We start from the raw sequence: 14,118 nt of genomic DNA, 5'->3' as shown, positions 1-14,118 counted from the left end.
TTCTATTTAATCTGTACACTTCACATACAAGCTTGTCAGTTGCAGATTAAAGTAAAGTGATACAACAAAAACTTACAGCATCTGCTATTCCCAGGTGCTAACAGATAGTTTTTTTAATTAATCACTGCATTTCACATCCTAGCATGTCATCTTGACAGTAAATTAAAGTGATGCAAGAGAAGCTTACAACATCTCGTAGTCCAAGGTGCTAACATATAGTTTTTTGATGAATCACTGCACTTCACATTCAGGCATGTGAGTTGGAGAGTAAATGAAAGTGATGCAAAAAAAACTTACAGCATCGGCTATTCCCAAGTGCTAACAGATGGTTTTTTTTATTAATCACTGCACTTCACATTTGAGCATGTCAGCTTGAAAGTAAATTAAAGTGATGCAAGAAAAGCTTGCAGCACCTGGTATTCCTAGGTAGGGTCCCACCTCAGTACTATCCAGACCCAAACTTGCTTAGCTTCCAAAGTCAGATGAGATTGGGCGTTCTCAAGCTGGTGTGGCCGTAAGCCTTAAACACTTACTCAAATTGCCTAATCATAGCAAATATGATCAAAGACCAATCTGACAATTTTTTTTATTAATCCCTGCACTTGACATTCTAGAATGTTATCTTGAATGTAAATTAAATGATGCAATAAAAGCTTACAACATCTGGTATACGGAGGCACTAACAGACAGTTTTTTGATGAATCACTGCACTTCACATTCAGGCATGTGAGTTGGAGAGTAAATGAAAGTGATGCAAAAAAAACTTACAGCATCGGCTATTCCCAGGTGCTAACAGATGTTTTTTTTTATTAATCACTGCACTTCACATTTGAGCATGTCAGCTTGAAAGTAAATTAAAGTGATGCAAGAAAAGCTTACAGCACCTGGTATTCCTAGGTAGGGTCCCACCTCAGTACTATCCAGGCCCAAACTTGCTTAGCTTCCAATGTCAGATGAGATTGGGCATTCTCAAGCTGATGTGGCCGTAAGCCTTAAACACTTACTCAAATTGCCTAATCATAGCAAATATGATCAAAGACCAATCTGACAATTTTTTTATTAATCCCTGCAATTGACATTCTAGAATGTTATCTTGAATGTAAATTAAATGATGCAATAAAAGCTTACAAGATCTGGTATACGGAGGCACTAACAGACAGTTTTTTGATGAATCACTGCACTTCACATTCAGGCATGTGAGTTGGAGAGTAAATGAAAGTGATGCAAAAAAAACTTACAGCATCGGCTATTCCCAGGTGCTAACAGATGGTTTGAGTTAATTATTCACTGCACTTCAAATTTGAACATGATAGCTTGAACATAAATTAAAGGGATGCAATACAATCTTACAGCACCTGCTATTCCCTGGTACTAAAATATTTCTATTTAATCTGTACACTTCACATACAAGCTTGTCAGTTGCAGATTAAAGTAAAGTGATGCAACAAAAACTTACAGCATCTGCTATTCCCAGGTGCTAACAGATAGTTTTTTTTATTAATCATTGCACTTCACATTTGAGCATGTCAGCTTGAAAGTAAATTAAAGTGATGCAAGAGAAGCTTATAGCATCTCGTAGTCCAAGGTGCTAACAGATAGATTTTTGAGGAATCACTGCACTTCACATTCAGGCATGTGAGTTGGAGAGTAAATGAAAGTGATGCAAAAAAAACTTACAGCATCTGCTATTCCCAGGTGCTAACAGATAGTTTTTTTTATTAATCACTGCACTTCACATTTGAGCATGTCAGCTTGAAAGTAAATTAAAGTGATGCAAGAACAGCTTACAGCACCTGGTATTCCTAGGTAGGGTCCCACCTCAGTACTATTCAGGCCCAAACTTGCTTAGCTTCCAAGGTCAGATGAGATTGGGCGTTCTCAAGCTGGTGTGGCCGTAAGCCTTAAACACTTACTCAAATTGCCTAATCATAGCAAATATGATCAAAGACCAATCTGACAATTTTTTTTATTAATCCCTGCACTTGACATTCTAGAATGTTATCTTGAATGTAATTAAATGATGCAATAAAAGCTTACAATACGGAGCTGGTATACGGAGGCACTAATTATTCACTGCACTTCAAATTTGAACATGATAGCTTGAACATAAATTAAAGGGATGCAAATAATCTTACAGCACCTGCTATTCCCTGGTACTAAAATATTTCTATTTAATCTGTACACTTCACATACAAGCTTGTCAGTTGCAGATTAAAGTAAAGTGATGCAACAAAAACTTACAGCATTTGCTATTCCCAGGTGCTAACAGATAGTTTTTTTTAATTAATCACTGCACTTCACATCCTAGCATGTCATCTTGAAAGTAAATTAAAGTGATGCAAGAGAAGCTTACAGCATCTCGTAGTCCAATGTGCTAACATATAGTTTTTTGATGAATCACTGCACTTCACATTCAGGCATGTGAGTTGGAGAGTAAATGAAAGTGATGCAAAAAAAACTTACAGCATCTGCTATTCCCAGGTGCTAACAGATAGTTTGAGTTAATTATTCACTGCACTTCAAATTTGAACATGATAGCTTGAACATAAATTAAAGGGATGCAATACAATCTTACAGCACCTGCTATTCCCTGGTACTAAAATATTTCTATTTAATCTGTACACTTCACATACAAGCATATCAGTAGCAGATTAAATTAAAGTGATGCAACAAAAATTTACAGCATCTGCTATTCCCAGGTGCTAACAGATAGTTTTTTTAATTAATCACTGCATTTCACATCCTAGCATGTCATCTTGACAGTAAATTAAAGTGATGCAAGAGAAGCTTACAGCATCTCATAGTCCAATGTGCTAACATATAGTTTTTTGATGAATCACTGCACTTCACATTCAGGCATGTGAGTTGGAGAGTAAATGAAAGTGATGCAAAAAAAACTTACAGCATCTGCTATTCCCAGGTGCTAAAAGATAGTTTGAGTTAATTATTCATTGCACTTCAAATTTGAACATGATAGCTTGAACATAAATTAAAGGGATGCAAACAATCTTACAGCACCTGCTATTCCCTGGTACTAAAATATTTCTATTTAATCTGTACACTTCACATACAAGCTTGTCAGTTGCAGATTAAAGTAAAGTGATGCAACAAAAACTTACAGCATTTGCTATTCCCAGGTGCTAACAGATAGTTTTTTTAATTAATCACTGCACTTCACATCCTAGCATGTCATCTTGAAAGTAAATTAAAGTGATGCAAGAGAAGCTTACAGCATCTCGTAGTCCAAGGTGCTAACAGATAGATTTTTGAGGAATCACTGCACTTCACATTCAGGCATGTGAGTTGGAGAGTAAATGAAAGTGATGCAAAAAAAACTTACAGCATCTGCTATTCCCAGGTGCTAACAGATAGTTTGAGTTAATTATTCACTGCACTTCAAATTTGAACATGATAGCTTGAACATAAATTAAAGGGATGCAATACAATCTTACAGCACCTGCTATTCCCTGGTACTAAAATATTTCTATTTAATCTGTACACTTCACATACAAGCTTGTCAGTTGCAGATTAAAGTAAAGTGATGCAACAAAAACTTACAGCATTTGCTATTCCCAGGTGCTAACAGATAGTTTTTTTAATTAATCACTGCACTTCACATCCTAGCATGTCATCTTGAAAGTAAATTAAAGTGATGCAAGAGAAGCTTACAGCATCTCGTAGTCCAACGTGCTAACAGATAGATTTTTGAGGAATCACTGCACTTCACATTCAGGCATGTGAGTTGGAGAGTAAATGAAAGTGATGCAAAAAAAACTTACAGCATCTGCTATTCCCAGGTGCTAACAGATAGTTTTTTTTATTAATCACTGCACTTCACATTTGAGCATGTCAGCTTGAAAGTAAATTAAAGTGATGCAAGAACAGCTTACAGCACCTGGTATTCCTAGGTAGGGTCCCACCTCAGTACTATTCAGGCCCAAACTTGCTTAGCTTCCAAGGTCAGATGAGATTGGGCGTTCTCAAGCTGGTGTGGCCATAAGCCTTAAACACTTACTCAAATTGCCTAATCATAGCAAATATGATCAAAGACCAATCTGACAATTTTTTTTATTAATCCCTGCACTTGACATTCTAGAATGTTATCTTGAATGTAATTAAATGATGCAATAAAAGCTTACAATACGGAGCTGGTATACGGAGGCACTAATTATTCACTGCACTTCAAATTTGAACATGATAGCTTGAACATAAATTAAAGGGATGCAAACAATCTTACAGCACCTGCTATTCCCTGGTACTAAAATATTTCTATTTAATCTGTACACTTCACATACAAGCTTGTCAGTTGCAGATTAAAGTAAAGTGATGCAACAAAAACTTACAGCATTTGCTATTCCCAGGTGCTAACAGATAGTTTTTTTAATTAATCACTGCACTTCACATCCTAGCATGTCATCTTGAAAGTAAATTAAAGTGATGCAAGAGAAGCTTACAGCATCTCGTAGTCCAAGGTGCTAACAGATAGATTTTTGAGGAATCACTGCACTTCACATTCAGGCATGTGAGTTGGAGAGTAAATGAAAGTGATGCAAAAAAAACTTACAGCATCTGCTATTCCCAGGTGCTAACAGATAGTTTGAGTTAATTATTCACTGCACTTCAAATTTGAACATGATAGCTTGAACATAAATTAAAGGGATGCAATACAATCTTACAGCACCTGCTATTCCCTGGTACTAAAATATTTCTATTTAATCTGTACACTTCACATACAAGCTTGTCAGTTGCAGATTAAAGTAAAGTGATGCAACAAAAACTTACAGCATTTGCTATTCCCAGGTGCTAACAGATAGTTTTTTTAATTAATCACTGCACTTCACATCCTAGCATGTCATCTTGAAAGTAAATTAAAGTGATGCAAGAGAAGCTTACAGCATCTCGTAGTCCAAGGTGCTAACAGATAGATTTTTGAGGAATCACTGCACTTCACATTCAGGCATGTGAGTTGGAGAGTAAATGAAAGTGATGCAAAAAAAACTTACAGCATCTGCTATTCCCAGGTGCTAACAGATAGTTTGAGTTAATTATTCACTGCACTTCAAATTTGAACATGATAGCTTGAACATAAATTAAAGGGATGCAATACAATCTTACAGCACCTGCTATTCCCTGGTACTAAAATATTTCTATTTAATCTGTACACTTCACATACAAGCTTGTCAGTTGCAGATTAAAGTAAAGTGATGCAACAAAAACTTACAGCATTTGCTATTCCCAGGTGCTAACAGATAGTTTTTTTAATTAATCACTGCACTTCACATCCTAGCATGTCATCTTGAAAGTAAATTAAAGTGATGCAAGAGAAGCTTACAGCATCTCGTAGTCCAACGTGCTAACAGATAGATTTTTGAGGAATCACTGCACTTCACATTCAGGCATGTGAGTTGGAGAGTAAATGAAAGTGATGCAAAAAAAACTTACAGCATCTGCTATTCCCAGGTGCTAACAGATAGTTTTTTTTATTAATCACTGCACTTCACATTTGAGCATGTCAGCTTGAAAGTAAATTAAAGTGATGCAAGAACAGCTTACAGCACCTGGTATTCCTAGGTAGGGTCCCACCTCAGTACTATTCAGGCCCAAACTTGCTTAGCTTCCAAGGTCAGATGAGATTGGGCGTTCTCAAGCTGGTGTGGCCATAAGCCTTAAACACTTACTCAAATTGCCTAATCATAGCAAATATGATCAAAGACCAATCTGACAATTTTTTTTATTAATCCCTGCACTTGACATTCTAGAATGTTATCTTGAATGTAATTAAATGATGCAATAAAAGCTTACAATACGGAGCTGGTATACGGAGGCACTAATTATTCACTGCACTTCAAATTTGAACATGATAGCTTGAACATAAATTAAAGGGATGCAAACAATCTTACAGCACCTGCTATTCCCTGGTACTAAAATATTTCTATTTAATCTGTACACTTCACATACAAGCTTGTCAGTTGCAGATTAAAGTAAAGTGATGCAACAAAAACTTACAGCATTTGCTATTCCCAGGTGCTAACAGATAGTTTTTTTAATTAATCACTGCACTTCACATCCTAGCATGTCATCTTGAAAGTAAATTAAAGTGATGCAAGAGAAGCTTACAGCATCTCGTAGTCCAAGGTGCTAACAGATAGATTTTTGAGGAATCACTGCACTTCACATTCAGGCATGTGAGTTGGAGAGTAAATGAAAGTGATGCAAAAAAAACTTACAGCATCTGCTATTCCCAGGTGCTAACAGATAGTTTGAGTTAATTATTCACTGCACTTCAAATTTGAACATGATAGCTTGAACATAAATTAAAGGGATGCAATACAATCTTACAGCACCTGCTATTCCCTGGTACTAAAATATTTCTATTTAATCTGTACACTTCACATACAAGCTTGTCAGTTGCAGATTAAAGTAAAGTGATGCAACAAAAACTTACAGCATTTGCTATTCCCAGGTGCTAACAGATAGTTTTTTTAATTAATCACTGCACTTCACATCCTAGCATGTCATCTTGAAAGTAAATTAAAGTGATGCAAGAGAAGCTTACAGCATCTCGTAGTCCAAGGTGCTAACAGATAGATTTTTGAGGAATCACTGCACTTCACATTCAGGCATGTGAGTTGGAGAGTAAATGAAAGTGATGCAAAAAAAACTTACAGCATCTGCTATTCCCAGGTGCTAACAGATAGTTTGAGTTAATTATTCACTGCACTTCAAATTTGAACATGATAGCTTGAACATAAATTAAAGGGATGCAATACAATCTTACAGCACCTGCTATTCCCTGGTACTAAAATATTTCTATTTAATCTGTACACTTCACATACAAGCTTGTCAGTTGCAGATTAAAGTAAAGTGATGCAACAAAAACTTACAGCATTTGCTATTCCCAGGTGCTAACAGATAGTTTTTTTAATTAATCACTGCACTTCACATCCTAGCATGTCATCTTGAAAGTAAATTAAAGTGATGCAAGAGAAGCTTACAGCATCTCGTAGTCCAACGTGCTAACAGATAGATTTTTGAGGAATCACTGCACTTCACATTCAGGCATGTGAGTTGGAGAGTAAATGAAAGTGATGCAAAAAAAACTTACAGCATCTGCTATTCCCAGGTGCTAACAGATAGTTTTTTTTATTAATCACTGCACTTCACATTTGAGCATGTCAGCTTGAAAGTAAATTAAAGTGATGCAAGAACAGCTTACAGCACCTGGTATTCCTAGGTAGGGTCCCACCTCAGTACTATTCAGGCCCAAACTTGCTTAGCTTCCAAGGTCAGATGAGATTGGGCGTTCTCAAGCTGGTGTGGCCGTAAGCCTTAAACACTTACTCAAATTGCCTAATCATAGCAAATATGATCAAAGACCAATCTGACAATTTTTTTTATTAATCCCTGCACTTGACATTCTAGAATGTTATCTTGAATGTAATTAAATGATGCAATAAAAGCTTACAATACGGAGCTGGTATACGGAGGCACTAATTATTCACTGCACTTCAAATTTGAACATGATAGCTTGAACATAAATTAAAGGGATGCAAACAATCTTACAGCACCTGCTATTCCCTGGTACTAAAATATTTCTATTTAATCTGTACACTTCACATACAAGCTTGTCAGTTGCAGATTAAAGTAAAGTGATGCAACAAAAACTTACAGCATTTGCTATTCCCAGGTGCTAACAGATAGTTTTTTTAATTAATCACTGCACTTCACATCCTAGCATGTCATCTTGAAAGTAAATTAAAGTGATGCAAGAGAAGCTTACAGCATCTCGTAGTCCAAGGTGCTAACAGATAGATTTTTGAGGAATCACTGCACTTCACATTCAGGCATGTGAGTTGGAGAGTAAATGAAAGTGATGCAAAAAAAACTTACAGCATCTGCTATTCCCAGGTGCTAACAGATAGTTTGAGTTAATTATTCACTGCACTTCAAATTTGAACATGATAGCTTGAACATAAATTAAAGGGATGCAATACAATCTTACAGCACCTGCTATTCCCTGGTACTAAAATATTTCTATTTAATCTGTACACTTCACATACAAGCTTGTCAGTTGCAGATTAAAGTAAAGTGATGCAACAAAAACTTACAGCATTTGCTATTCCCAGGTGCTAACAGATAGTTTTTTTAATTAATCACTGCACTTCACATCCTAGCATGTCATCTTGAAAGTAAATTAAAGTGATGCAAGAGAAGCTTACAGCATCTCGTAGTCCAACGTGCTAACAGATAGATTTTTGAGGAATCACTGCACTTCACATTCAGGCATGTGAGTTGGAGAGTAAATGAAAGTGATGCAAAAAAAACTTACAGCATCTGCTATTCCCAGGTGCTAACAGATAGTTTTTTTTATTAATCACTGCACTTCACATTTGAGCATGTCAGCTTGAAAGTAAATTAAAGTGATGCAAGAACAGCTTACAGCACCTGGTATTCCTAGGTAGGGTCCCACCTCAGTACTATTCAGGCCCAAACTTGCTTAGCTTCCAAAGTCAGATGAGATTGGGCGTTCTCAAGCTGGTGTGGCCGTAAGCCTTAAACACTTACTCAAATTGCCTAATCATAGCAAATATGATCAAAGACCAATCTGACAATTTTTTTTATTAATCCCTGCACTTGACATTCTAGAATGTTATCTTGAATGTAATTAAATGATGCAATAAAAGCTTACAATACGGAGCTGGTATACGGAGGCACTAATTATTCACTGCACTTCAAATTTGAACATGATAGCTTGAACATAAATTAAAGGGATGCAAACAATCTTACAGCACCTGCTATTCCCTGGTACTAAAATATTTCTATTTAATCTGTACACTTCACATACAAGCTTGTCAGTTGCAGATTAAAGTAAAGTGATGCAACAAAAACTTACAGCATTTGCTATTCCCAGGTGCTAACAGATAGTTTTTTTAATTAATCACTGCACTTCACATCCTAGCATGTCATCTTGAAAGTAAATTAAAGTGATGCAAGAGAAGCTTACAGCATCTCGTAGTCCAATGTGCTAACATATAGTTTTTTGATGAATCACTGCACTTCACATTCAGGCATGTGAGTTGGAGAGTAAATGAAAGTGATGCAAAAAAAACTTACAGCATCTGCTATTCCCAGGTGCTAACAGATAGTTTGAGTTAATTATTCACTGCACTTCAAATTTGAACATGATAGCTTGAACATAAATTAAAGGGATGCAATACAATCTTACAGCACCTGCTATTCCCTGGTACTAAAATATTTCTATTTAATCTGTACACTTCACATACAAGCATATCAGTAGCAGATTAAATTAAAGTGATGCAACAAAAATTTACAGCATCTGCTATTCCCAGGTGCTAACAGATAGTTTTTTTAATTAATCACTGCATTTCACATCCTAGCATGTCATCTTGACAGTAAATTAAAGTGATGCAAGAGAAGCTTACAGCATCTCATAGTCCAATGTGCTAACATATAGTTTTTTGATGAATCACTGCACTTCACATTCAGGCATGTGAGTTGGAGAGTAAATGAAAGTGATGCAAAAAAAACTTACAGCATCTGCTATTCCCAGGTGCTAAAAGATAGTTTGAGTTAATTATTCATTGCACTTCAAATTTGAACATGATAGCTTGAACATAAATTAAAGGGATGCAAACAATCTTACAGCACCTGCTATTCCCTGGTACTAAAATATTTCTATTTAATCTGTACACTTCACATACAAGCTTGTCAGTTGCAGATTAAAGTAAAGTGATGCAACAAAAACTTACAGCATTTGCTATTCCCAGGTGCTAACAGATAGTTTTTTTAATTAATCACTGCACTTCACATCCTAGCATGTCATCTTGAAAGTAAATTAAAGTGATGCAAGAGAAGCTTACAGCATCTCGTAGTCCAAGGTGCTAACAGATAGATTTTTGAGGAATCACTGCACTTCACATTCAGGCATGTGAGTTGGAGAGTAAATGAAAGTGATGCAAAAAAAACTTACAGCATCTGCTATTCCCAGGTGCTAACAGATAGTTTTTTTTATTAATCACTGCACTTCACATTTGAGCATGTCAGCTTGAAAGTAAATTAAAGTGATGCAAGAACAGCTTACAGCACCTGGTATTCCTAGGTAGGGTCCCACCTCAGTACTATTCAGGCCCAAACTTGCTTAGCTTCCAAGGTCAGATGAGATTGGGCGTTCTCAAGCTGGTGTGGCCATAAGCCTTAAACACTTACTCAAATTGCCTAATCATAGCAAATATGATCAAAGACCAATCTGACAATTTTTTTTATTAATCCCTGCACTTGACATTCTAGAATGTTATCTTGAATGTAATTAAATGATGCAATAAAAGCTTACAATACGGAGCTGGTATACGGAGGCACTAATTATTCACTGCACTTCAAATTTGAACATGATAGCTTGAACATAAATTAAAGGGATGCAAACAATCTTACAGCACCTGCTATTCCCTGGTACTAAAATATTTCTATTTAATCTGTACACTTCACATACAAGCTTGTCAGTTGCAGATTAAAGTAAAGTGATGCAACAAAAACTTACAGCATTTGCTATTCCCAGGTGCTAACAGATAGTTTTTTTAATTAATCACTGCACTTCACATCCTAGCATGTCATCTTGAAAGTAAATTAAAGTGATGCAAGAGAAGCTTACAGCATCTCGTAGTCCAACGTGCTAACAGATAGATTTTTGAGGAATCACTGCACTTCACATTCAGGCATGTGAGTTGGAGAGTAAATGAAAGTGATGCAAAAAAAACTTACAGCATCTGCTATTCCCAGGTGCTAACAGATAGTTTGAGTTAATTATTCACTGCACTTCAAATTTGAACATGATAGCTTGAACATAAATTAAAGGGATGCAATACAATCTTACAGCACCTGCTATTCCCTGGTACTAAAATATTTCTATTTAATCTGTACACTTCACATACAAGCTTGTCAGTTGCAGATTAAAGTAAAGTGATGCAACAAAAACTTACAGCATTTGCTATTCCCAGGTGCTAACAGATAGTTTTTTTAATTAATCACTGCACTTCACATCCTAGCATGTCATCTTGAAAGTAAATTAAAGTGATGCAAGAGAAGCTTACAGCATCTCGTAGTCCAACGTGCTAACAGATAGATTTTTGAGGAATCACTGCACTTCACATTCAGGCATGTGAGTTGGAGAGTAAATGAAAGTGATGCAAAAAAAACTTACAGCATCTGCTATTCCCAGGTGCTAACAGATAGTTTTTTTTATTAATCACTGCACTTCACATTTGAGCATGTCAGCTTGAAAGTAAATTAAAGTGATGCAAGAACAGCTTACAGCACCTGGTATTCCTAGGTAGGGTCCCACCTCAGTACTATTCAGGCCCAAACTTGCTTAGCTTCCAAGGTCAGATGAGATTGGGCGTTCTCAAGCTGGTGTGGCCATAAGCCTTAAACACTTACTCAAATTGCCTAATCATAGCAAATATGATCAAAGACCAATCTGACAATTTTTTTTATTAATCCCTGCACTTGACATTCTAGAATGTTATCTTGAATGTAATTAAATGATGCAATAAAAGCTTACAATACGGAGCTGGTATACGGAGGCACTAATTATTCACTGCACTTCAAATTTGAACATGATAGCTTGAACATAAATTAAAGGGATGCAAACAATCTTACAGCACCTGCTATTCCCTGGTACTAAAATATTTCTATTTAATCTGTACACTTCACATACAAGCTTGTCAGTTGCAGATTAAAGTAAAGTGATGCAACAAAAACTTACAGCATTTGCTATTCCCAGGTGCTAACAGATAGTTTTTTTAATTAATCACTGCACTTCACATCCTAGCATGTCATCTTGAAAGTAAATTAAAGTGATGCAAGAGAAGCTTACAGCATCTCGTAGTCCAAGGTGCTAACAGATAGATTTTTGAGGAATCACTGCACTTCACATTCAGGCATGTGAGTTGGAGAGTAAATGAAAGTGATGCAAAAAAAACTTACAGCATCTGCTATTCCCAGGTGCTAACAGATAGTTTGAGTTAATTATTCACTGCACTTCAAATTTGAACATGATAGCTTGAACATAAATTAAAGGGATGCAATACAATCTTACAGCACCTGCTATTCCCTGGTACTAAAATATTTCTATTTAATCTGTACACTTCACATACAAGCTTGTCAGTTGCAGATTAAAGTAAAGTGATGCAACAAAAACTTACAGCATTTGCTATTCCCAGGTGCTAACAGATAGTTTTTTTAATTAATCACTGCACTTCACATCCTAGCATGTCATCTTGAAAGTAAATTAAAGTGATGCAAGAGAAGCTTACAGCATCTCGTAGTCCAAGGTGCTAACAGATAGATTTTTGAGGAATCACTGCACTTCACATTCAGGCATGTGAGTTGGAGAGTAAATGAAAGTGATGCAAAAAAAACTTACAGCATCTGCTATTCCCAGGTGCTAACAGATAGTTTGAGTTAATTATTCACTGCACTTCAAATTTGAACATGATAGCTTGAACATAAATTAAAGGGATGCAATACAATCTTACAGCACCTGCTATTCCCTGGTACTAAAATATTTCTATTTAATCTGTACACTTCACATACAAGCTTGTCAGTTGCAGATTAAAGTAAAGTGATGCAACAAAAACTTACAGCATTTGCTATTCCCAGGTGCTAACAGATAGTTTTTTTAATTAATCACTGCACTTCACATCCTAGCATGTCATCTTGAAAGTAAATTAAAGTGATGCAAGAGAAGCTTACAGCATCTCGTAGTCCAACGTGCTAACAGATAGATTTTTGAGGAATCACTGCACTTCACATTCAGGCATGTGAGTTGGAGAGTAAATGAAAGTGATGCAAAAAAAACTTACAGCATCTGCTATTCCCAGGTGCTAACAGATAGTTTTTTTTATTAATCACTGCACTTCACATTTGAGCATGTCAGCTTGAAAGTAAATTAAAGTGATGCAAGAACAGCTTACAGCACCTGGTATTCCTAGGTAGGGTCCCACCTCAGTACTATTCAGGCCCAAACTTGCTTAGCTTCCAAGGTCAGATGAGATTGGGCGTTCTCAAGCTGGTGTGGCCATAAGCCTTAAACACTTACTCAAATTGCCTAATCATAGCAAATATGATCAAAGACCAATCTGACAATTTTTTTTATTAATCCCTGCACTTGACATTCTAGAATGTTATCTTGAATGTAATTAAATGATGCAATAAAAGCTTACAATACGGAGCTGGTATACGGAGGCACTAATTATTCACTGCACTTCAAATTTGAACATGATAGCTTGAACATAAATTAAAGGGATGCAAACAATCTTACAGCACCTGCTATTCCCTGGTACTAAAATATTTCTATTTAATCTGTACACTTCACATACAAGCTTGTCAGTTGCAGATTAAAGTAAAGTGATGCAACAAAAACTTACAGCATTTGCTATTCCCAGGTGCTAACAGATAGTTTTTTTAATTAATCACTGCACTTCACATCCTAGCATGTCATCTTGAAAGTAAATTAAAGTGATGCAAGAGAAGCTTACAGCATCTCGTAGTCCAAGGTGCTAACAGATAGATTTTTGAGGAATCACTGCACTTCACATTCAGGCATGTGAGTTGGAGAGTAAATGAAAGTGATGCAAAAAAAACTTACAGCATCTGCTATTCCCAGGTGCTAACAGATAGTTTGAGTTAATTATTCACTGCACTTCAAATTTGAACATGATAGCTTGAACATAAATTAAAGGGATGCAATACAATCTTACAGCACCTGCTATTCCCTGGTACTAAAATATTTCTATTTAATCTGTACACTTCACATACAAGCTTGTCAGTTGCAGATTAAAGTAAAGTGATGCAACAAAAACTTACAGCATTTGCTATTCCCAGGTGCTAACAGATAGTTTTTTTAATTAATCACTGCACTTCACATCCTAGCATGTCATCTTGAAAGTAAATTAAAGTGATGCAAGAGAAGCTTACAGCATCTCGTAGTCCAAGGTGCTAACAGATAGATTTTTGAGGAATCACTGCACTTCACATTCAGGCATGTGAGTTGGAGAGTAAATGAAAGTGATGCAAAAAAAACTTACAGCATCTGCTATTCCC

The 14,118-nt window shown here is 36.2% G+C and overlaps 10 pseudogenes; all 10 read right to left on the bottom strand.

Moving 5' to 3' along the window:
• Positions 1-401: 401 nt before the first annotated feature.
• On the bottom strand, positions 402-520 carry LOC145650809 (5S ribosomal RNA; annotated as a pseudogene).
• A 352-nt stretch (positions 521-872) lies between these two features.
• LOC145650414 (5S ribosomal RNA) lies at positions 873-991 on the bottom strand (annotated as a pseudogene).
• Positions 992-1,781: 790 nt separating this feature from the next.
• LOC145644649 (5S ribosomal RNA) lies at positions 1,782-1,900 on the bottom strand (annotated as a pseudogene).
• Positions 1,901-3,883: 1,983 nt separating this feature from the next.
• Positions 3,884-4,002, bottom strand: LOC145647481 (5S ribosomal RNA; annotated as a pseudogene).
• A 1,544-nt stretch (positions 4,003-5,546) lies between these two features.
• LOC145647480 (5S ribosomal RNA) lies at positions 5,547-5,665 on the bottom strand (annotated as a pseudogene).
• A 1,544-nt stretch (positions 5,666-7,209) lies between these two features.
• Positions 7,210-7,328, bottom strand: LOC145644637 (5S ribosomal RNA; annotated as a pseudogene).
• Positions 7,329-8,433: 1,105 nt separating this feature from the next.
• LOC145648661 (5S ribosomal RNA) lies at positions 8,434-8,552 on the bottom strand (annotated as a pseudogene).
• A 1,543-nt stretch (positions 8,553-10,095) lies between these two features.
• Positions 10,096-10,214, bottom strand: LOC145647478 (5S ribosomal RNA; annotated as a pseudogene).
• A 1,105-nt stretch (positions 10,215-11,319) lies between these two features.
• On the bottom strand, positions 11,320-11,438 carry LOC145647477 (5S ribosomal RNA; annotated as a pseudogene).
• Positions 11,439-12,982: 1,544 nt separating this feature from the next.
• LOC145647476 (5S ribosomal RNA) lies at positions 12,983-13,101 on the bottom strand (annotated as a pseudogene).
• Positions 13,102-14,118: the final 1,017 nt, after the last annotated feature.

Source organism: Electrophorus electricus, chromosome 13, assembly GCF_041902795.1.
Source record: "Electrophorus electricus isolate QZ-2024a chromosome 13, ASM4190279v1, whole genome shotgun sequence".
Taxonomy (NCBI): Eukaryota; Metazoa; Chordata; class Actinopteri; order Gymnotiformes; family Gymnotidae; genus Electrophorus; species Electrophorus electricus.
This window is presented reverse-complemented; position numbering and strand designations above follow the sequence as displayed.